Raw genomic sequence first — 24209 nt, 5'->3', positions numbered from 1 at the left:
CTCCGCTAAAACCTGTTTCAGGCTTGGACGCCTGTATGGGAGGGATGAGCATGCACAGCTGGCTCTTCTTGCCTAGTCTGAGTCCTCCCCATGCTTGGTCGTCAAGGCCAGAGGAAGCGGGATCAGAAGGAAAAGGGTTCTTTCCATCGTACTTGGATGGCAAAGTTGGGGCCTTCTGGGCCTATTAAATATTCAGCACTGACTGTCTCAGAGGCAGGGCCTTAGGACTAGAGGAGAAAGGCAAGGCAGTCGCCTTAGGCACGAAATTTAAAGAGGTGACAAAAATCTCAATGGTCAAGAGAAATTATATATATATATATATATATATACACACACTCAAGATTAAAGCAAAAAAATATGATGAATTAAAACTTCACATCCTTCCCTGGTGGTCTAGGATGTGGGGATATCGGCATATGTCCTATTACTCTCCTAGTCTGGAGCTGTTGAGGCAATAGAAAGAGTTGCATTTAGCATTATGATCTTTAATCTGGAAACTACGTGCAGCTCTGCACATCTGCCTGCCTGCCTACCTCTTCACACCTCTCTGCCTTGATTCCCTTAAGTTGTTCCTCATCTTATCAATCTTGTGTGCTTCTCACTCTTCAGGACCCAACTCAAGCGTCTCTCCTTGCTTGAAGCCTTCATTGAATAGCTGCTGCTTTTCCTGTTGCTGAGAAGAGCTTTCAGCTCTTCCATTATACCCCCCTCAAATATCACACATTTTCTTGACGACCATTTTGTGTGTCCTCAATAAATTCTGATATCCTCTTAATCGCAAACACTTTTCTTCCCATTTCTTCAGTACTCTGCAGAGTACCTGGTGTTTAGTAGTTACTTAACAAAGTTGTTGGACAAATTAATACATGCATATCCCTTGTTTTGCTTCTCACAGATTTGGCCAATGCAGCACTCTTTGGTGTATTGTAGCAAATATTTTGTCTTCAGTGAGTAACATTTTGGAAACTAACAAATTGTACTTCTGGGGCTCCCAAACCTAATTTCTTAAACTTTTAAAGTACTTCTTTCTTGATTAGAGAATAATTCTCATAATAGTTCTAAAAGTAGTTACTGGAAAATTAGTCAAGCACAAAATATGGGTCTGCATAATATCTTGGTCATTAAAAAAAAGTGGCTTTTCTTCTACATTTGCTTGGCCTCCTGTTAAAAAAACCAACAGAATTTTATCAAAAAGTTACTGCCTCTAAATGACAACATACAGTCATGTAGCCATGGGGGACTGGTTCCAGTACCTCCCATGGATACTGAAATCCATGGATGCTCAAATCTCTGATAAAAAGTAGTATAATATTTGCATATAAAACATGCACATCCTCTTATATACCCTAAATCATCTCTAGATTACTTATAATATCTCATGCAATATAAATGCAATGAAAAGAGTTGTTATACTGTATGATTTAGGGAATCATGACAAGAAAAATGTCTGCATGTATGTGTCAGCACAGACAGTTTTTTCTTCTGAATACTTTTGATCCACGATTGACTGAATCCATGGATGTAGAACCCATGGATATGGAGGGCTGACTGCAAACTAGGAGTTCTTTTTCTTCTTCTTTTCCAGATAGTATAAAATAAAGATAGTGATTTCAATAAGGATGGCATTTTGAAAATAATAAAATGCCCTCTTAGATATGTTTTTAAGGGGTAAAGGAACTTGATGTATGCAACTGACTCAAATGGTTCAGAAAAACTTATGTAGGTAAGATAGAGTGGCAAACTGTTAGAAACTGGTGAATATGGGTAAAGGGAAGGTAGGAGTTAGTTGTACTAATGTTATAACTTTTTAGTTTGTTTTAAACTATTTAAAAATAAAAAGTTTTTCTTTTTTTTTGAGAAGGAGTCTCATTCTGTCACCCAGGCTGGAGTGCAGTGGTGCTATTCAGGCTCACTGCAACCTCTGACTCGGGGGTTCAAGCGATTCTCCTGCCTCAGCCTCCTGAGTAGCTGGGATTACAGGTGTCTGCCACCACACTGGGCTAATTTTTGTATTTTAAGTAGAGACAGGGTTTTACCATGTTGGCCAGGCTGGTCTCAAACTCCTGACTTCAAATGATCTGCCTGCCTTGGCTTCCCAAAGTTCTGGGATTACAGGTGTAAGCCACCCCTCCCAGTCATCATCCATTTTTAAAGGAGTCTGCAGAGACTAAAAATGTGCCCTTCATAAGCTGAATGTTGAAATTTAAAATGCATCAGAAGCATGTATTAAAATGCCCTTTTTTCTTTTTTCCCTCATTCTGAACCCCATGCCTCAGAAAGGCTATGACATTGGCAGAGCCGTGCAGGGGAAAGGTGCCTGCAGGTAGAGTTTGAAGAAGAGAGCTCCGGTCAGGGCCCTGCCATGACCCTCTTCTTGGTTCGGTGGGCCATAGCACCTTAGGAAACAGCTAGGGGGGCAGGAAGTGTGTTGTCTTGAACTCAGCCCTGGTTTTAAATTCTGGCTCCAGCTCCTACTAGCTTTGTTCTGGGTGAGCCATTTAAACTGCAAGCCTCCCTCTCCTCTTCTGTAAAAGTGACAATGTAATCCCTATTTCCCATGATCACAGAGCTCATCCTGGTGAGTGTCCTCCTGGCCTCCCTCCGGGCCTCAGTTTCACTAATAATGAGCCCCTCTGTAATTTGGGGGCTTCTAACCAGGGGAAGAGAGCCTGTAATCCAGGTAGAGAACCCTTCCGGGTAGAGACACCAGCCAAGTAGAAAAGGGAATCTAGAGACAACGATATTCAGAGAAAAGACTGCTTTGACTTCCAGAGCTAAGGCTCCCAATCTCTGTTGCATTTTACATTGTCTTCCTTGACTATGTCACCCTTTCCTAAGGCTTCTAACATTATCTCTATTTCTATAATTGCCATATCATATCTCCATCCCTGAATTCTCTTCACAGGACATAGGCATGACTCACAGACTGCCAAAATGCAAAAATGTATAAAACCCTGAAATGAAAGTGGAGGCAGATGGTCCTAGATGATAGATGGCAGGTATGATTAAAGCCGCCAGGGATGACAGAAGTGTGGAGGGATCCCAAGCCCCTCCTCCCCAGGTCGGCTTTTCCCAGTTTTATATTCTCTGCCAAGACGCTCATGCTGTGCTCACATATTCTTTTCTCATCAAGACCATACTTTCCTCTATTCCATCATGTTCCTCCTCAATTCTGAGTTCAGATACCCCTTAGACAAAATTTCCAATATTCTTGGCCTTTCCTCTTCTTCTAGCGCTGTTTATAGCATCCATTTCCACAAAGGCTTGGACTGACTTCAGGCGGGAGCAGGAAAACCCAGTACCACTACCTGGGATGACTGTGGGGGAATGGCCAGCACAGTGCTAGGGCAACCTGGAAGTGTGAATGACAGAATGTCCTGTGGGACAGTTGTTGACCCATGGAGGATGGAAACTGATAGATAAATTCTTCCCTTGTCTTCCCCTTATTTCATAAGTCTTCTCAGAAGGTTCCTATAGGATTGAGCCTCCACAATGGTGGCTATCTGATAAAGCATCTTTGTCCTGGCTTCCTGCTTCTTCCCTTTTGCCCTTCTTCCCTTCTTCCCTTTTGGAAACTTTTGGAAGTTTTCTCCTTCCTCATTCCTACTCCCTGCAATCACATTACCAAATAAACTACTGTCAAATGACAAAATTACAACAAATTTAGTTATAAATTGTATCTTCATTTGTGATTCATGAATCAAGTCAGCTTCCATTCTAAAAATAGGATGAGAGTTCTCACTGGGCGATGACAAAATACTAGGTTAGGCAGAAACAAGGAAACAGAATAATAGGGAAAAAAGAAGCTGATTGGTTAACATCAGGTTACTTCAGGCTACTTTTTTTGGTGAAGGTTAAAGAATAGAGAACTTCCCAATTACACTGACTCAGCAAGACTGGAATCTCCTGTTTTCTGGAAAAAATGATCTGTTTAGGAATCTGTCTGATTCCTTAAAGTTTCAGTTTGACTGTGTGGCATTTGGTTTGTTCTGTCACACTGGGGCCTCATGGAGGAGCTCGGCAGAAAACAATGGCTTCTTATAATTTTTGTTTAACATTGCCCACATATAAATCTTTCTTTCAGGCTCTACTTTGGGGAAATCCAAGCTAAGATGTGGAAAAACAGTGAATCATATTATGTAGCTTGTAAGATATGTTATGATAAATATGCATTACAGTGAAAACACAAAGGAAGGCACCAAAAGTATACACAGGAATTGAGGAATTGAGGAAGTCTTCCCAGACGAAGTGATGTCCACTTAAGAGTAAAGGGTAAATAGCCAGAGAGAGTGGGAGGAAAATATTGGGGGTTGGGGGAGCAAACTTACAAGAAGGAAAAGGATGTATAAAGGCCTGGAAGTGATAAAGAATATGACACACTTTTATTAATGGTGTCACAACAGTCCCAGTAACCCAGGCTCAAAATCCCCTTGTGACCCTTGATTTTTCCTCCACCCAGGACCTTGACTCCTGCTAATCACCAAGTTCCACTGGTGCTGCCTCCTCCATATTCATTCCACTACCTTTCCCTCTTAGGGTAACATCCTCGGTTCAGGCCCTCCTCCCACCCTGTTGGCCATTGGTACAGTCTCCTAACTAGGATCTCATGCTCCTCAATTCATCCCACACTCTGCAGTCAGAACAATGTTCTCAACTCTCTAAACAAACCTCTTTCCTATTCGAACACCTCCAGTAGTTCCTCCAGTTATGACTGCTTTCCCCTCAAGTTTACTTTATTTCTAAAAAATGCTAATAATTATCTGAGCCTTCGGCAAGTCATAATCTTTTTGCTAGTGGAGAGTTTTATCTTGATATTGCTGGCTGCTGACTGATCATGGTGGCAGTGGCTGAAGGTTGGAGTGGCTGTGGCAATTTCTTAAAATAAGAAAATGGGATTTGCCTCATCAATAGACTCTTCCTTCCACAAAAGATTTCTCTGTAGCATGCAATCCTGTTTGATAGCGTTTGCCCACAATAGATTTTTTTTTTTTTTTTAATTGGAGTCAGTTCTCCCAAACCCTGCTGTGGCTTAATCACTAAATTTATGTAGTATTCTAAATCCTTGGTTATCACTTTAACAATATTCATAGCACCTTCACCAGGAGTAGATTCCTTCTCAAGAAATAATGTTATTTGCTCATCCATAAGGAACAACTTCTCCTCCATTCAAATTTGATCATAAGATCGCAGCAGTTCAGTTCAGTTACATCGTCACATCTTCATCTCCACTTCTAATTCTAATTCTCCAGCTATGTCCACCACAATCTGTAGTTACTTCCTCCACTGAAGTCTTGAACCCCTCAACATCATCCACGAGGATTGGAATCAACTTCTTTCAAACTCCTGTTAATGTCAATATTTTAATCTGAATCTAGTGGCATCTAGAATGGTGAATCATTTCCAGAAGGTTTTCAGTTTAATTTGTTCATCAGAAGAATCACTATCTATGGCAGCTATAGACATATGAAATGAATTCTTAAATAATAAAATTTGAAAGTCAAAATTACCCTTTAATCTATGGGTTTCAGAATGAATGTTGTGTTAGCAGGAAAGAAAACAACATTCATCCCCTTGTACATCTCCATCAAAGATCTTGGGCGACTAGGTGCATTGTCAATGGGCAGTAATCTTTTGAAAGGAATTTTTTTTTTCTTCTGAGCAGTAGGTCTCAACAGTGGACTTAAAACATTCAGCAGAAAATGCTGTAAACTGATGTGCTCTCATCCAGGCTTTTTTGTTAACTTACAGAGTACAGGCAGAGTAGATTTAGCGTACTTTCTAAAGATCCTAGAATTTTTGGAAAGATAAATGAGCATTGGCTTCAACTTAAAGTCACCAGCTGCATGTAGCCCCAACAAGAAAGTCAGCCCATCCTTTGAATCTTTGAAGCCAGGCATTGACTTCCCCTCTCTTGCTTTTAAGTCCTAGATGGCATCTTCTTATAATACAGTATAAGGTTGTTTTGTCTACATTGAAAATCTGTTGTGTTCAATCTGAGAAAGCTGATTAAGAAAAAAAGAAGGAAATGTATTCTTTAGTGTAATCATCTTCATCAGTGACCCTTGGATAACTTGCTGAAGCTTCTATATCAGCACTTGCTGTTTCACCATCTACTTTTATGTTATGGAGATGGCCTCTTTCCTTACATTTCACAAATCAACCTCTGCTAGCTTCAAATTTTTCTTCTGCAGCTTCCTCACCTTTTTTAGCCTTTATGGAATTAAAGAGAGTTGGGTTCTTGCTCTGGATTAGGCTTTGGCTTATGGGAGTGTTATGTTTAGTTTGAACTTCTATCCAGACCGCTAAACCTTTTTCGATATCAGTAATAAGGCTGTTTTGCTTTCTTTCCTTTTCTTTCTTTCCTTTTTTCTTTTTCTTTCTTTTTTTTTTTTTTGAGACAGAGTCTTGCTCTGTGGCTCAGGCTAGAGTGCAGTGGCACAATCTTGGCTCACTGCCATCTCTGCCTCCCAGGTTCAAGTGATTCTCCTGCCACAGCCTCCTAAGTAGCTGGGACTACAGGTGTGCACTACCATGACTGGCTAATTTTTGTATTTTTAGTAGAGATGGGGTTTCACCATCTCTACTAAAAATATGGAGTTTTACCATGTTGTCTAGGCTGGTCTCAAACTCCTGACCTCAAGTGATCTCCCACCTTGGCCTCCCAAAGTGCTGGGATTACTGGTGTGAGCCACTGTGCCGAGCCTTTCTTTTCATTCTTGTGTCCACTTGAGTAACACTTTTAATTTCCTTCAAGAACTTGTCTTTTGAATTTACAACTTTGCTATTGGGCAGAAGAGGCCTAGCTTTGGCCTATCCTAGCTTTTGACTTGCCTTCCTCAATAAGCTGAATCATTTCCAGATTTTGATTTAAAATGAGAGACATAGAACTCTTCCTTTCACTTGAATACTTAGGGGCCACTATAGGGTTATTAATTGGCCTACTTTCAATAGTGTTGCATCTCAGGGATTGGGAAGTCTTGAGGAGAGGGAAAAAAATGAGGAACAACTGATCAGTGGAACAGTCAGAACACAAAACATATATTGATTAAGTTAGCTGTCTTCTATGGGTGTGGTTTTTGGCACCCCAAAACAATTACACTATAAGAGCAAAGATCACTGATCACAGATCACAGTAACATATATAATAATAATAATGAAAAAGTGTAAAAGGTTGCGAGAATAATCAAAATGTGATACAGAGAAATAAAATGAGAAAATGCTGTTGGAAAAATGGCTCTGATAGACTTGCTCAATGCAGGGTTACCACAAACCTTGAATTAGTAAAAAACACAGTATCTGAAAAGTGCAGTGAAACAAGGTATGCCTGTATATTTCTGTGTGTACACAAAGATACACACACCCCACTTTTCTGTACCTTGGACTTTCTCTAACAATATACCTTAGACATTGTTGTGTTTATTTTATTTTATTTTATTTTATTTTATTTTATTTTATTTTAGTGACAGGGTCTCACTCAGTCACCCAGGCTGGAGTGCAATGGTGTGATCATAGCTCATCTCAAATTCCTAGGTTCAAGCGATCTTCTTGACTCAGCCTCCCGAGTAGCTAGGACTACAGGCATGTGTCACCATACCCACTAACTAAAAAAAATTTTTTGTGTGGAGACAGGGTCCTGCTATGGTGCTCAGACTAGTCTCAAACTCCTGGCCTCAAGGGATCCTCCCACCTCAGCCTCCCAAAGTGCTGGGATTACAGGCATGAGCCACTGCACCCAGTCTGTTTTTTTTTAAGCTATCTAAACAGCTTCATTTTATTGATGTGCCATAGTTCGTAAACAATCACCTCAAGATGGTTAAGTTTTTCTGATCTCTTGCTATAAAAATGGTGTTGTAATGACTATTGTTGAATCTACATCACTTTGCACATTATTTGAATTTTTTGTTTTTTTTGGACCAAATTTTACTCTGTTGCACAGCTGGAGTGCAGTGGTACGATCTCGGCTCACTGCAACCTCTGCTTCTTGGGTTCAAGCAATTCTCATGCTGCGGCTAATTTTTGTGTTTTTAGTAGAGACAGGGTTTCGCCATGTTGTCCAGCCTGGTCTCAAACTCCTGGGCTCAAGCGATCCATCCACCTCCACCTCCCAATGTGCTGGGATTACAGGCACGAGCCACTGCTCCAGGCTGAATTGAATATTTGGTCAACAATTTAGTGACATGGAAGAATCACATTTGAGATTCTGTTCAAGCTTTATGTTTTGCTGAGATACCAGAAGCTATGAAATTCTCACTGTATAATGCTTTTTTCATATTTTGCATATGCCTGACTCATACAACTAATTGTTTAGATCCTAATATAGCTTCGACAGATACAAACATGTTGAACATCCCCAGCATCTTTCTCCTTATCTAGTTTATTTTGATGAAGACACACTATGAAGTTCAGCTTAAAATCGGTGAAATAAAGGAGAGGAGAAATCACAAAGTCCCGTGACTCCATAACTCCAGGGTGCTTCCTACTGAGTGGCCCTCTGGAACACAGCAACCACATGTGGTTTTCAAAGTGTTACTTTTCAGATTTAAGAAAATAGAAACACTTTGGGAGGCCAAGACGGGCGGATCACGAGGTCAGGAGATCGAGACCATCCTAGCTAACACGGTGAAACCCCGTCTCTACTAAAAAATACAAAAAACTAGCCGGGCGAGGTGGCGGGCACCTGTAGTCCCAGCTACTCGGGAGGCTGAGGCAGGAGAATGGCCTGAACCCAGGAGGCGGAGCTTGCAGTGAGCTGAGATCCGAGCACTGCACTCCAGCCTGGGCAACAGAGCGAGACTCCGTCTCAAAAAAAAAAAAAAAAAAAAAAGAAAGAAAGAAAATAGAAACACATGAAAACAATTACACAAGGAAAAAAAATCAAGAAAAGTTGGAAGTATTTTTAGGATAACATAATGCAGCAAAAACACAAATTTAGAAACATCTTTGAAATTCAAACTAGAATTCTTAGGTTATTTTTGAGTAGCTGAAGACAGTTGAGAAGAAACAAACATGTAAGACACCAACAAATCCCATAATTCTGTCACTGTGTGGTAACGGATCGGGGTGTGTGTGTGTGTGTGTGTGTGTGTGTATGTGTGTGTTGGGTTTAAGAATACAGTGTTCAAGAAAAAATGTCGGGCCAACCATGTATAAACAAATCTCTCCAAGTTCCAAAAATTCCCTGGTGGAATATCTTATATCATCTCAGAGTTTCAAAGTCCCTGAAAATAAACTAATTCGCTGAAGCCTGACCTAAGAGGTTACTCTCTAGGCCAAGTGTTTCAAATGCCCATTGCAAAGTGATAGCAATGGATGTCTGAAGGCCATTTCTGCGCTCGTCAGGGTATTCATCCCTTGGTAGTCTCTTGAAAAATGCAATCTTAGAAAAGGAAGCCTCACCTTTGAAGGTTACTTACTGATCTTTCTCCAGGCTTGGTCCATGCAGAAGGAAAAAATCGGATGCACTTCTGGGTTTCACCTGGAAGAAAAACTCACTGAAGCTGTACCTGCTCTCCTGCCTCTCAGATGAATGAATGTGGCCCTATGGGCTCAGTCTACCCTGCTACCTTGGATCTTAATCATGAGCCATAGTGAGATACTAGGAAAAGCCCCCGAGCTCCTAGATTGCAAGGCATATAGTTCCCCAGTTTGAGGTGAGGCTGGGCACCTGTCTGCAGGTGAGCACACATCCCTCGTGACTCACCTCCTGATGTTCCTGGACTGGGACCCTTTCTCTGGGTAGAGCCAAATATGCAATGCCTGCCTTCTTCCTGCTTCCTTATCACTAACCTCCTCCCCTCACTTAATTTTGCTCTGACCTCTAACTCCATACCTCTTCAGTCGGACACACTGGACCAGATACCAACTTTGGAAACAGACAGATTTAGTTCAAATCTGGCTCTACCACTGAACCAGCCTGTGAACTTGTTACTTAGAAGAGTTAGCTCCCGCCTCACCTCCCAACACCCTAAGCCTAAAGAACTCCATGTTACTGCAAAACAGATCTTAACCTTACATGCGCACATAAAGCCAGTCCAAAATTATATTTAAGATGCTCGAATACAGACTATCTACTGGAGAGGGCATAGGAATTAGGTTATTGTGGGACAAAGATGGGAAGTATACTTTTGTTGCATATCTTTTTAAATTTTAAGTATTTGAATCATTTGAATATATTATCCACATAACAAAAGTTTAAGAAGAGAAATGAGGCCAGGCGCGGTGGCTCACGCCTGTAATCCCAGCACTTTGGGAGGTCAAGCCGGGCGGATCACGAGGTCAGGAGATCGAGACCATCCTGGCTAACATGGTGAAACCCCGTCTCTACTAAAAATACAAAAAATTAGCTGGGCGTGGTGGCACACACCTGTAGTCCCAGCTACTTGGGGGGCTGAGGCAGGAGAATCACTTGAACTCGGGAGGCGGACATTGCAGTGAGCCGAGATTGTACCACCACACTCCAGCCTGGGCAACAGAGTGAGACTCAGTCTCAAAAAAAAAAAAAGGCTTCTTTTACCCTGAAGAGCATGATGAACTAATACTGATACTATACGATGACAAGATATGCTATGTTGCACATTGGAAAAAGAGTATTTTTACATATTTAGTTTATTTAAGGGAAAAAGGTAAATTGAATTATGTGTGCAACATGATATGAAAAAATGTGAAAAAGGAGAATTTTACTGTTTTGTTTTTTCCCCCACTCCCACAAGCAATTCTCTTTTTAGCAGTAACTAAAGAAAGCTAAACATTTATTTTTATCTTTTAACAGTTCCATTTTTGTCTTGTCATCATCTTTTGGTTGCATATAACTGTTTTTTTTTTTTAAAATCAGAAAATTTAGGGCAATCTAACTGCAAGGCTTAAGTGTGTGCATGCATGCATGTGCATACACACACAAGACACACACACACACATACACAAGAACTATTATTTTATAGCATAGTTGTTGAAGGGCTTTGGAATCAGAAGGCCTGGGTCATGCCCTGATACTTAATACCTGTTAAGACTTTGGGCAAGTAACTCAGACATTCTGAAGATGACTTCCTACCTTGGAATGATGTGATGCGACAATCAAGCTAAAAAACGTAGGTAAGTAAAAATGTAGTTCTTGGAACATGACATTCATTTGCTGATGTATTCACTCATTTTTTCATACATTCATTCGATGAATAATTACTAGCACCTATTTCATGCAGGCCCCGAACCAGGACCTGGAGATAGAGCAGGGAACAAAACAGAGCAACTCCGGCCCCAGAGTTTATATTCTCTGAAAGGAGACGAACAATAATACGTAAGGTAAAATTTTAGAGTGGCAATTAGTCTATTGAAAAAGTAATAGGTATAGGGGACAGAGTGTTAGGGGTGCAGTTTTAATTTGATTGAACAAGGCTATGCTAAGAAAGAATGGGTTTAATTCAAGTTAGTTGTTAAAATTATTTTAATTGCTGCTGAGCACAGTGGCTCCCGCCTGTAATCCCAGCACTTCAGGAGGCTGAGGCGAGTGGATCACTTGAGGCCAGGAGTTCGAGACTAGCCTAGACAACATGGTGAAACCTCATCTCTACCAAAAATGCAAAAAAATTAGCCGGGTGTGGTGGCGCATGCCTATAATCCCAGCTACTTGGGAAGCTGAGGCAGGAGAATCCATTGAACCTGGGAGGCGGAGAATGCTGTGAACTGAGATCATGTGACTGCACTCCAGCCTGGGTGACAGAGCGATACTCTGTCTCAAGAAAAAATTATTATAATAGTAATACATTCTACATTCATATATCGTATCTACAAGTCTTTGTGAGTAAACTAATGACTGTGATATAATTATAAGAGCAAGCACAGAAGATCATTAAACACACATGCACAATGGCCACACTCAGCTTTCCTCTCTGAAAAGAATTTAACGTCCTAGAATTGTTCTGTGGCTCCCTATCATTAAACACATGGTTTACATAAAATTTTACAGCAGATCTTGTATAAAAGTTATAATAATATTATGGTGAAAACTAGCCTGAATTTACCAAGCAAATGAAGAAGATAGATCTAACTCTCCAAAATAAATGCTTTCTGTAGCGTGGAATGTCCATTTTGCAGTTCCTTGACTTGGCAAAGTTACTTGCTCCTGGTCTGAAGCTTCCTTTGAAGCAGTTATTACATCTGGAGAAAACAGGCCCCTGTACCTGGGGTCAGGACATAAGGAAAGGTATTTTATTACTCTTCAGAAAATAGAATCTTTATTCAGATTCCTTTTATTTAATTGACCCCACTAGTTCTTCCCTGTATTTCTTACCTTTTAATTTTTTTCTTTCTATCTTTTCCTTTCTTCTGTACTTTCTTCTCTCAGATTCCTCCTCTTCTTCCTCTCTTCCTTCCTTGTTTTGGTTAGCTCTCTTCTCAGTGCAAACTACGTAAAGAATAGGAAGCATTTTACCATCAAATGAGAGCATTTCAGACTAAACAGAATGAGAATCTTCATAATCGATAGGCTCCCTTCACTCTGGAGAGCTTGAATCATCTGAAAGCTTTGCCCACATCGCCAGTAAGAGGAGTGGTGTCATGCAGCAGCTGTGTGTCTCCAAGAACTCAACCTCGCTGAATCTCAGTTTCCTCAACAACCTACAATTAACACATTCTGGTGGAAGTTTGTTTTATCCATTAGAAATAATAGATGAAAGTGCTTGGCCCTTTGGCATTGCAATGCGGCAACTACTGAGTGACGTCAATGCATGAAATTTGAAAGGATGGTGATGGATTCATTACGTGTTTCAAAAAATATTAATCAGTTATTTTTAAAAAGTGCTTGGCATTCTGTAGGTACTAAAAAATATGAGTTATTGTTTCCTCACTCGGAGGTGTTCTCTGCAGTTTTCTCTTCGAGCCCAATCCTTCCTTTCTGTCCTCTCGGGTGTGTCTGTGCTTCTTCTCAGTCTAATATAAGCCTTTCCTCAGTTTCTTTGGGTTACCGAAGCAGCAGGTCCTTTCTTTCTGATTCTAAAGACCTTTGCCTAGGTCTCTGTATGCATGAGCTGATCCTGTCTTTCTCAGTTAGTTGTTGGCAATGCCAGGGCAGGAACCGGGGCTCCTTGACTATGGTTGTGGGGATTTTCCTTCATGACACCATATGGCCTCTGAGAGCTGGCATATGATTTTCATTTAATTGAAATTCTCGTAGAAGATCATGAACAATACCATTAGCAGGAACCAGCTTTTTAAATGGTCAGAATAATCCTTGTCTGTTTTTGGAGATGTTGTCTTGCTCCTAGAGCAGCTGTGAGTGTGTGAACTCATCAGTGATGTGGACACTGCCCAAATAGTAATCAGCAAAGAAATCTTATAAAATTACCAACAGATTACTGCTTCAGCCTGCCAGCACTTTCAATGCCAGCCAGCCTGTTTTTGTTTTTTCTTTGTTTGTTTTCCATTGCATTAGGTTGCAATTTAGAGTAAGTCTTTGTGGACTATAAATGAAAATAGAGTTTCACACTCAATTGATAAGCTTTGACAAATGAAAAAACACATACATGGTATATTTGGAAGAATAAACAGGAACGTAGAAAACTAGGGATTCATCTCCCCCTTTCCTTTACCTTAATAATACGAGACAAATGTAATAAAACTCTGTCTTCCCCCCTTCATAATGCTGTACATGTAAGGAATGCCAAAGAAGTATATGATATTTCTTGCCCTTCAAGGATAAATGTCAGAAACTGTATCACAATGACCATGGTACAAATAATTCACCAGGACAGAAAAGAAAAAGAGGTTAAAAGTTTCTATTTGCATATATTTCGATGCACTTTGAAGTCCAAAGGATACAAGTTACATAGCATATAAGTTAGATGCATTTCTAAACATCTTAGTGCTACCTCTGCTTGCTGTTGCTCACATTCTCAATTTTCCCCAGTGCCTCCTTCAGCTGTCCCTCATGACTTCTCTAAGTTACATTTTATAGATTCTTCAAAGAATCCTTGCTTCTGTAAGGTTACCTAAACCAGGATCCCATAAAATTAAAGCAATGAGACAGGAACCACTGAGAGCACTGCAGGTGGCAGAGCAGTTCTCAAATCACCAGAAGTTGATGCCACCAAATGACTCCAGGCCTGAGCTTCTTCCATGTGCTTCTACCTACTTTCTACCTCAAGGGAACTGTTCATTTTTTAAAAAAAACAGGTTTACTGCTATTGCTATCCAAACAGCTATGCACTATTTTTTCTACTCTATTCTATGTCCTTCCTCTGGATGCATTTTGAAATTCTGTTTTGAAAGCATTTAGATATTTGGGGAGCATAAATTTTTTAAGATTTAAATCAGTTTTGTCTTCACTACTGATTTTTTTCTTTTATTTTTAATTGATGCATAGTAATTGTACATACTTATGGGGTACTATGTGATATTTTGACATGCCTACACACTGTGTAGTGATCAAATCAGGGTAATTAGCAAATTCATCACCCCAAAACTTAATTTCTTTGTGTTGGGAACATTCAAAATCCACTCTTGTAGCTTTCGAATATAAATTATTCAAAAAAATTGAAAGTAAATTTTTGTTAATTGTAGCCATTCTATAGTGCCATAGAACACTAGGATTTATTCCTCCTATCTAGCAGTAACTTAGTATTTGCTAATCAACCTCTGACTAGCTCCCTATCACTCCAACCCCAACACATACACCTTCCTCAGCCTCTAGGAGCCACTATTCTACTCTCTACTTCTATGAGGTCAACTTTTTTGCCTTCCATAAATGAGTGAGAACATGCAGTATTTGTCTTTCTATGCCTGGATTATTTCACTTAACATAATATCCTCCAAGGTTCTCATTTTAACCAAACAACACGTCCTGGTATAGAATGTGAATTTAGATTTAGCAGGCAACTTTTATTTCAACACCGTGGAGTTTGGAAAGCACCCAAGAAGTCAACAAGAAACCAAACCTTTTAAGAAGCCTGGGGCAAGTGCATTTAAGTCCATTTTCCCATCTATCACCAGGGCACTGGGCGAGGCCACACAGGCTCTGTCCTGCACAGCTTCAAGGAACATGCAAAGAGGCAGCCTGTGTATAACATGACGAAGGATGGACAAGTTAACTGATTTTCAAAGTCCCTCTGAACTGAAATTTAATCGTTCTGACAATGGATACTCCAGCATTTCTCTATATCTTCTTCACATTTGCTTTTCTTTTTAAAATGTCATTTTTAAACATATATTGTTTTAATAACTGTTCTGAATTAAATTTAGTTTAGAAGTAATTTTCAGTTTGTGTGCTACTTTATGTAATAAAATGAAATAGTAAATATTTAAAATGTTAATGAGTTTTAAAACATTATAAATCCCATGAAAATCAAACTCTAGTAACTCATCTGTCAGGCCATAGGCACGGTGATTTAAATTGAGATCTCTAACAAATGTAAATGGATTGTTAGATATCAAATACTTTTACTTTCCATTGTAATTTAAATTGAATATGGGTAAGGCTTAAACATCACCATAAACACTATTTGCTCTAGAGTGAACCTCCTTATAAGAATTACTGCTCTTGGAACTCAACCAAGGGAACTTAGTTACTGAATTGCTGACAGGAGACCCAGGGTGAAGTGATTCTCCCTGTTAAGTGGCTCTAACAGTGGTAGAATCCAACTCTTTTGTTTTAGACAGTAGTATATTTATGTCAAATCACTATACTTCATATCCAAAAAAGACACAGGGAAGCTTCCAAGTTTACTAATGCCATCTTGACTGACATTGAGTAGGTGTTCCTTTCTTTGCAACTTCCAGCTCAATAGTATCTTACAGTGCAGTGTGCCAGGAAGTCTACAAACTTGAAGCTAAGCCTTTCCTGCTATAAATTAAACCTGTTTCCTCCTTGGTACCAACCAAATGCTTAATTATCTCTCTCCTCTTTCACAATCCCTTCATGTAGGCCAAGACTCTTTGATCTTCCTATTTTTTTCCACCTCTAGAAATGGGCATTATTTTAAAACTTCCACCAGTTTTATGGTTCATCTGGAGTCTGCACCAACTTAAAAACTGGGCAGAGTATTCACTTTGATGTCTGAGTGCTTACAATGTGTCAGGATTAATGTTCACAATATCATGTGATACATGTATTATTACCTCATGAATCCTCACAGCAACCTTAAGAGGTAGTTCTGTTATCCTCCTTTTACAGGTGAGGAACCTGAGGCAGAGAGAGGTAGGTAAATTGCCCAAGGTCACGTTGCACAAATTCCCCAAAGCAGAATGCGTGCCCATAACCACTGCTCTGCACTCCTTGTCCGTTACATTAAGCTTGCTGGTTTGGTTGCCCAATTCCTAAACACTGATGACCAACATATACTAAATTGCCTCTAGAACATTCTTCTGGCAAGTAGTATTATTGAAAGTCTAAAATCTGGCTTACCCATGAAACACATTCAAGTAATTTGAGAAATTATGCTCTAGGCCTGGCAGAGCAGCTCACGCCTGTAATTCCAACCATTTGGAAGGCTGAGGTGGGAAGATCACTTGTGCCTAGGAGTTTGAGACCACCTGGAGAATATAGCAACACCTCATCTGTACCAAAAGAAAAAAAAAAAAAAAAAAAAGAAAGAAAGAAAAGAAAGCCAGGCATGGTGGTGTGCAAGTAATCCCAGTTACTTGGCAGGCTGAGGTGGTAGGACTGCTTGAGCCTGGGAGGTCAAGGTTGCAGTTATCCATGATCATGCCACTGCACTCCAAACTGGGTAACAGAGCAAGCAGAGACTCTGTCACAAAAAAAGAAGAAAGAAAGAAAGAAAGAAAGAAAGAAAGAAAGAAAGAAAGAAAGAAAGAAAGAAAGAAAGAAAGAAAGAAAGAAAGGAAGAAAGGAAGGAAGGAAGGAAGGAAGGAAGGAAGGAAGGAAGAAAGGAAGAAAGGAAGAAAGGAAGAAAGGAAGAAAGGAAGAAAGGAAGAAAGAAGGAAAGGAAGGAAGGAAGGAAGGAAGGGAGAGAGAAAGAAAGAGAGAGAAAAGAAGTTATGCTCTAAACATGTCTCCTCATCCAGCACAATCTCCTCCCAGACCACTCCCACTTAGTTTTGTGGATTTCGTTTTTCAAATGATGATTTTGATATTCAACCCCTTTTTCATCTTGAAAATATGGTATATATACACCATGGAATATATATATATAGCCATTAAAAAGAAGGAGATCATATCCTTTTGCAGGGACGTGGATGGAGCCAAAGGCCATTATTCTTAGCAAACTACTGCAGGAACGGAAAACCAAATACCACATATTCTCACTTATAAGTGAGAGCTAAATGATGAGAACACGTGGACACATAGAGTGGAATAAGACACACTGGGGCCTTCCAAAGGGTGCAGAGTGGGAGGAGGAAGAGGATCAGGAAAAATAACTAATGGGTGCTAGGCTTAATACCTGGGTGATGAAATAATCTCAACAACAAACTCCCAAGATACAAGTTTACTTATGTAACAAAGCTGCACTTGTACCTCTGAAGTTAAAAGTTAAAAAAAAAATGAAAAAAAGAAAACATTGAATTTTACTTTAACTAACAGATATCGTCTTGCAGCATTTAAAAACGTACTAAAGCAGCCAAGCCAAGTGGGAGATAAAAATAATAAAGGTAAAAAATTAATATACTAAAAATATGGAGATTATATAGTAAACTATAAAAAGTTTAGGCTAGCATTGGTAGTTGAAAACTAAAATAACAATCAATACAGTGAGAAATATAAAAATAATATATTCTTCTGAATTGTTCATAAGATAGATGAAAAAGACTTCCTTAGGAAAAATTTTCTACACGTTATACTCACCTCAGCCACTGCATGGTATAAACGTGTATTTTCAGATAATTGGGGCAAACCTAATAACTTTGAGATAACAGAAATCAAAACAAACTGAAATCCTAGTTTGAAGGCTAAGACTATAATTTCAGTAAGTCTAAATTTAGTGCTTAATCTACTAAGGAGTGTCCTTGGCAGTGAAATTGAGATACAGTACACACCAGTGACCTCTTCGTGTCACTGGTGAGCTTTCCTTGGCTCCCTTCTACCTATCTCTTCAACCAGCTCCCACTCCAGTGCTATTGGTGTGCTTGCAAAGGCAAGAGCTAAAGAGAACAGGTTTTTTTTTTTTTTAAATTTTAAATCACAGCTAATCTTTTCCCAAGACAAACAGTATTCAGTGTGAAAAGAAAGCTCCTGGTTAATTTATGTTGCTTAGAAAACTGAAACAGATAAAGGAATCTCCTTTAAAAATCACCACCAGACTGTAATATAATCAGGAACTGGGTAAATTCAACAATAGAAGGAAGTCAAATAGACTGACCTTTCCCAAGCTGTTTTAAAACTGACATGTGAGTGGAAGTTACTGGTGTGGTTTTGTTGCCGCTTCTTGTTTTCCTAAGGAATTTGGAATCTGAGCAGGGAAGTCGCCTGCTCTTTAAACTAGGAGTAGAACAAGAAGGAATACACTCATCCTTCTGGGGGACAAAAAAAAAAAAAAAAGTTATTCTAGCTGGGATGCACCTCCCCAAAAAAGATAGATAAAATCACCAACCAAGAATTTAAACAAGAAGTATTACGTATCTCTTACTATTGGCCCGTACTGTCCTAAATATTGGTAGTGATGAAGGGAACAATTGTGCAAAAGGAGTATTGAAACACATGGAGTTCACAAATGGTCTCTTTTGTCAAGAAGTTTACAGTCTAACTCAAAATTGTTGTATTTTAAGCATGTTTGGAACTATTTAATTTTTTGCATCATTGTTGCTTGTCATTCTAAAAGTTACTGCTATAATGTCTACAGAAACTGTGGTTCCTGAGTTTTCTGACATAGAACCAATATATTGTTATATGTTACATATTATTTTGTCTTTTCATATAAATACATTAACAAATTATCAAAATGTAGTGGCTATTGCTAAGCCATCTGCTTTAATTTGGATTTATGAAATGTGATCCCTAGAACTATGCCCCAAGTTTTTAAGGGTGCTTATCCAATTTATATTTTTCAGTCAAAAAGTAATGTCTCCAAATAAAACAGCATCAGTCATTCCAATCTAGGTTGTATCTTCACCCAGAATTGTTTCATGTTTGAAATCTTCAACTTCACACCAATAATCAAATTATCTTCTATTCATCTAACTTCACTACCTTCTCTCCCATTACCATCTCTGAGTCTGCATGGGTGCTGCTGAGTTTCCATTGTCGCCTGTTTCTTTTGGGTTCCTGTGCAGGACTGCGTGGTCAATGGCTTTTAACATGTCTCACATCAGTGTCCCTTCACATTCTTCCATCCTCCTCCCACACCTGTGCTGTTCATCCTCAACCCTGCGTCACTTCATGATCTGTTTCCTTTGTAACTGAGTGGGCAGAAAAAATCTCATCGCTGTGTTGATGACAGTGTGGGAAATTCATGTATTTTTTGACCTGTCTAGTCTACTTGTTCTTACTTTTTAAATTCATTTCCTATGGAAATGCTGTTAACCTTTTTCATTCTCTTCAAGTTTTCCTCTTTATTCTCAAAAAATCATATTTAGGAGATAACCTTTCCCCTTCTTTCACATAAAAAATAGAGGCTGGGTGCAATGGCTCATGCCTGTAATTTTAGCACTTTGGGAGGCCAAGGCGGGCGGATCACCTGAGGTCAGGAGTTCAAGACCAGCCTGGCCCACATGGTGAAATCCCATCTCTACTAAAATTATAAAAGTTAGCCAGGTCTGGTGGTGCACACCTGTAGTCCCAGTTACTCGGGAGGCTGAGGCAGGAGAACTGCTTGAACCCAGGAGGCAGAGGTTGTAGTGAGCTGAGATCATACCACTGTACTCCAGCCTGGGCAACAAGGCGACACTCTCTCTCAAAGAAAAAAAAAAAGAAAAAAAGAAAACCATTAGGTTTGACCCTTCTTAGTCTACTTGCTGCAACTTGTCAATATGTACAGGTCATCATTTCACTCTTCAAGACCTAGCTCAAAAGCCATCCGTTTGTTGTGGCCACCCTGGATCATTCTCTTCCAGTTCCGGTGTCAGTCTTTATCAGTCACATTGTGAATATAATCACTATCAAAATGACAGATATTTTAGGAATACATTTCAAATTTCCTGCTCTCTACCAAATATCTCTTAATTTTTAGTTCAGGAAATGTAGCCTATGATACTTGTTATAATTTTTAGAGTTTAACTTTTAGAATAAGGTAATACATTCATATTATTCAAACTTCACCAGACACAAAGATAAATTAGTGAGCATTCTTACATTCTTGGGTTTAACTACACAGTTTCTTGTGTATTTTCTAAAGATAGTCATGTAATATGTAAGTAATTAATCTTGCGTTTTCCCCTGTACCCATACTTTTTGCATACATACATACATAGTATATTATAGTATGTATGTGTGATTATACTGTACTGATGTACACCCATTACTTAACAATAGGTACTAGAAATTATTCCAAATCAATACATAAAGTATTACTTCTTTCTATTTTATAGATGCATAGTATAGATTAGAGACTGCCACAAATTCCTGGCCACTTCTCTAATTAAGAGGTAGAGTCCACTTTTCTCCCCTTGTATCTGGGCTGGCTCTGAAACTTATTTTTCTCTATAGAATGAGGTAGCAGTGATGTTGTATAATTTCTGAGATCTACAGCTTTTGAGATCTTAAGATATCTACAACTTTATGTCCTGAGAAAACTCCCTGTTGGAAGCTAGCCACCATGCTGAAAGAAGCCCAAGCCATGAAGAGAGGTCACATGGAAGAAAGCTAATGCTAAAACCCTCCAGTTCGACAGTCCATGTTGATTTCCCGTCCAACAACCAGCACCAACTAACATGCATGTGAGGGAGCCATCTTGGATATTCCAGCCGATTTAACTCTCCAGATGACCCTGTGATGACCCTAGCGGACATCACACAGAACAGAATTTCTCAACTAAGCACAGTCACCCATGGAATTGTGAGAGAAAATAAGTAATCGTTATCGTTTTAAGCCACTATGTTTTGGGTGTTTTGTGACTATCAATAGATAACCAAAACACATAGTAATCCATCATGTGGGTATACGCTGTTTGATTTAACCCAACCTCTACTGATGGACATTCAGTTTGTTTCTCTTCTTTCACTATTATAAACAATGTTGCAATTAATAATTATGTAAATATGTCACTTCTCATATGTGACTGTATCTGTGGGATGAGTTCCTAAAATTAGAATTTCTGGATATAACAGAATATGCACTTACAGGCTTGATAGATATTACAAAATTGTTATCTGGGAGATTTCACTAACATACACTTTCAGCAATAATACATGAAGTTACTAGTCTCCTATACCTTGACTAATACTACGTTATTAAACTTTCTGATTTTTCCTAATCTAATTGGTAGAAAATGGTATAATTTTAATCTGTATTTCCATTTTTAAAATAACATTGATCATATTTTAATATATTTAAGAGCCATTTGTATTTTTGCTAAATAGTCCATGTTCTTTGCTCAGGCTCTACTGGGATGTTGGTTTTTTAAAAAATTGATTTATAAAAACTCATTACGGAATTTAATCATTTATTTATATGAGTGGCAAACACTTTTTTCTCAGTTTGTCATTTTTCTTTTGGCTTTACTTAGAGTAATTTTTACCATGCATAATTTTTTACTTCTATGTTGTCAAATTTATCAAAACTTTAACTACTCTGTTAGGAATTCTGCCTTGGATTCTTCAAACACTTTTTTTCACATTTAAATTTTATTGTATTTTTAACATTTAAATTTTCTCTGAGACATGAGTGAGTTTCCTTTTTTAGGCCATTTTCTGTTATATTTAATTATGTTTCAAATCTTGCCTATTGCTTGTGTGCTTCTCAAGGGCAGGAAATCTGTCTTTTTCATGGCTGTATCCTGAAAACCTAGCACAATGGATCATATATAAAACACTCTCAGTAAGTATTGATACCATATGAAATAAACTTTAGGCCTGCACTGGGTTCCAAAGATAAAGCCACTCTTTCTGACATCATCTGAGAGGAATTTGTTGACCACGAACAGAGAAGCTGCATTTTGAACAAGCATGTTTGAAACTCTAGAACTTAAAGCTAAGCAACATAGAAATATTTTTGAGTCTCCTTTTTCTTCAGCTATATTTACTGTCTACCATGTGTGACTTCTCTTTCTTCTGATGCTAATTAATTAATATCCCACATGCCAAACCCTTATTTACCACCGACACATGCAGACCTCTGTTAGAAGTCCGGAATGTTGATGGTTGGGTAGGTATTTTAACCTAGCTTAACCTCTATCACAATAATTAATTTTAATTGCTTTTCACTTTGGTTACATGACCCTCCAACTCCATGGAAATGATATAACCTTGTAAAAAATAAAAAAAATAAATAAAAACCTTGATATGAGCTTCTTAAAAAAACAGACGTGAGATTTGACTTGAGCATTCAGTAACCAAAGGTATAAGATATTCAAAACAAAGGAAATGTGGTGCTTTCACTGCTTGTTTTTAGTGCTGCCACTGCTCTCCCAAGGAATGTCGCTGCCTTAAACTCTGTTCCATGGCAGATACTTCCTGCCCCTATACATCACCTTCAGATGTACTAAATGATCAAAATCTTTACCATCTGGCCACTCCTCTAGCTCTAGTATTCCAAATGATTGACACTTTTAATGGTTCTTTGTGATCTCTCTGATATAGAAATACATGTATGCAGGCATATGTGCACTCAAAAAGAGTCTGTCTTCCTTCTTTGCATTCCTGTGTGCTTTAGCCAGAAGAGATGCTTTAGGATGGTGGTACAGTGAGAAGTTTATGAAACAAGGGCCACTGGGTCACTGAGATGACTATTTGTGGTGAAGCAGAATCCAAAAGGATGATATGGGGTGTCTCTTTACAAGTAGTAGCCACTGCCATTGAACAAATATTTAAATAATAGGAACAATTGTTAATAATTATTTAGCTTCTCTTAAATAAGTCACGTACCCCCTTTTCATGTCTAAAAACTGTACTTATACTTTGTGCTTCCCTTGTGCTTCTCAAAAGATCACAATAAAAACATTCTCTTGAAAAGTTTACTTAATTTCACTGACTTAGAAAAAAAAAATTACTGCATTTTATGCTAGATTCACACACTTCACATGGTGGTTGAACATATAAGGAAAGATATATTTTTACCGTGGCTTGATGACATTTCTTCAATATGCTATCCTCACAGCAGATTATATTTATTCAGAAAATTTGAAGTCATCTATTTGAAATGACCTCTAGTAGTTTGTTAAAATATAAGAGATCCATTTACAGACTTTTAAAAGATGGAATTTTTATAAAGGTACAATTTGTTTGTTTGTTTTTAAGACGGAGTCTCATTCTGTCGCCAGGCTGGAGTGCAATGGCACGATCTCGGCTCACTGCAATCTCCACCTCCTGGGTTCAAACGATTCTCCTGCTTCAGCCTTCTGAGTAGCTCAGATTACAGGTGGGCGCCACCACACACAGCTAATTTTTGTAGAGACGACGGGAGTTCACCGTGTTGGCCAGGATGGTCTTGATCTCCTCACCTAGTGATCCACCCGCCTCAGCCTCTCAAAGTGTTGGGATTACAGGCATGAGCCACCGTGCCCGGCCAAAGGTAGAGTTATTATATGTCAATTATACAATAGATTCCCAATAGGGTAAGATCCTAGGGGAATAACATCACTAGAATCTGATGTGTCAATCTCAAATAGTTTTTTACTGAGTTGATTACATCTCAATAATGTTTTGGAATCTTGATAAAAACTTTCATGGCTAAAGTATACCATTAACATGACAATATTCTATAATAAATAAACAATGATATTTACCATATTACCTTTACCATGTGTATTTGTATCCAAAACACACTAATTTATACCATATCAGGGCATAGCAACTCCAGCTTGTTTGAAGAACATTACTTGATAAACAGCAATGAAGGCAGAAGAGTTGATGGAAATTCTGGTATTACTACCACCTCCTTCCCCTACTGCTGCCCTTGTAAAACTCATAATATACTTTCTTCATGTGACCAGACTGAACTCTTCTTTCACTCAGGAATAAAGAGTATCCAACATGTATTGTGGTGCTTTAAAAACAGTCAAAATTCTTTGACATCATCTCAAGAGGTGGTGTCAATGTCCTTCTTTCCCAGAATCTGGGTGGGCTCAGTGACTGCTTTGACCAATAAAGCATAGTGGAAGTGAAGCTGTGCCAGT

Source organism: Macaca nemestrina, chromosome 5, assembly GCF_043159975.1.
Source record: "Macaca nemestrina isolate mMacNem1 chromosome 5, mMacNem.hap1, whole genome shotgun sequence".
NCBI lineage: Eukaryota > Metazoa > Chordata > Mammalia > Primates > Cercopithecidae > Macaca > Macaca nemestrina.
The sequence above is the reverse complement of the archived record's forward strand: the minus strand, read 5'-3'. Positions refer to the sequence as shown.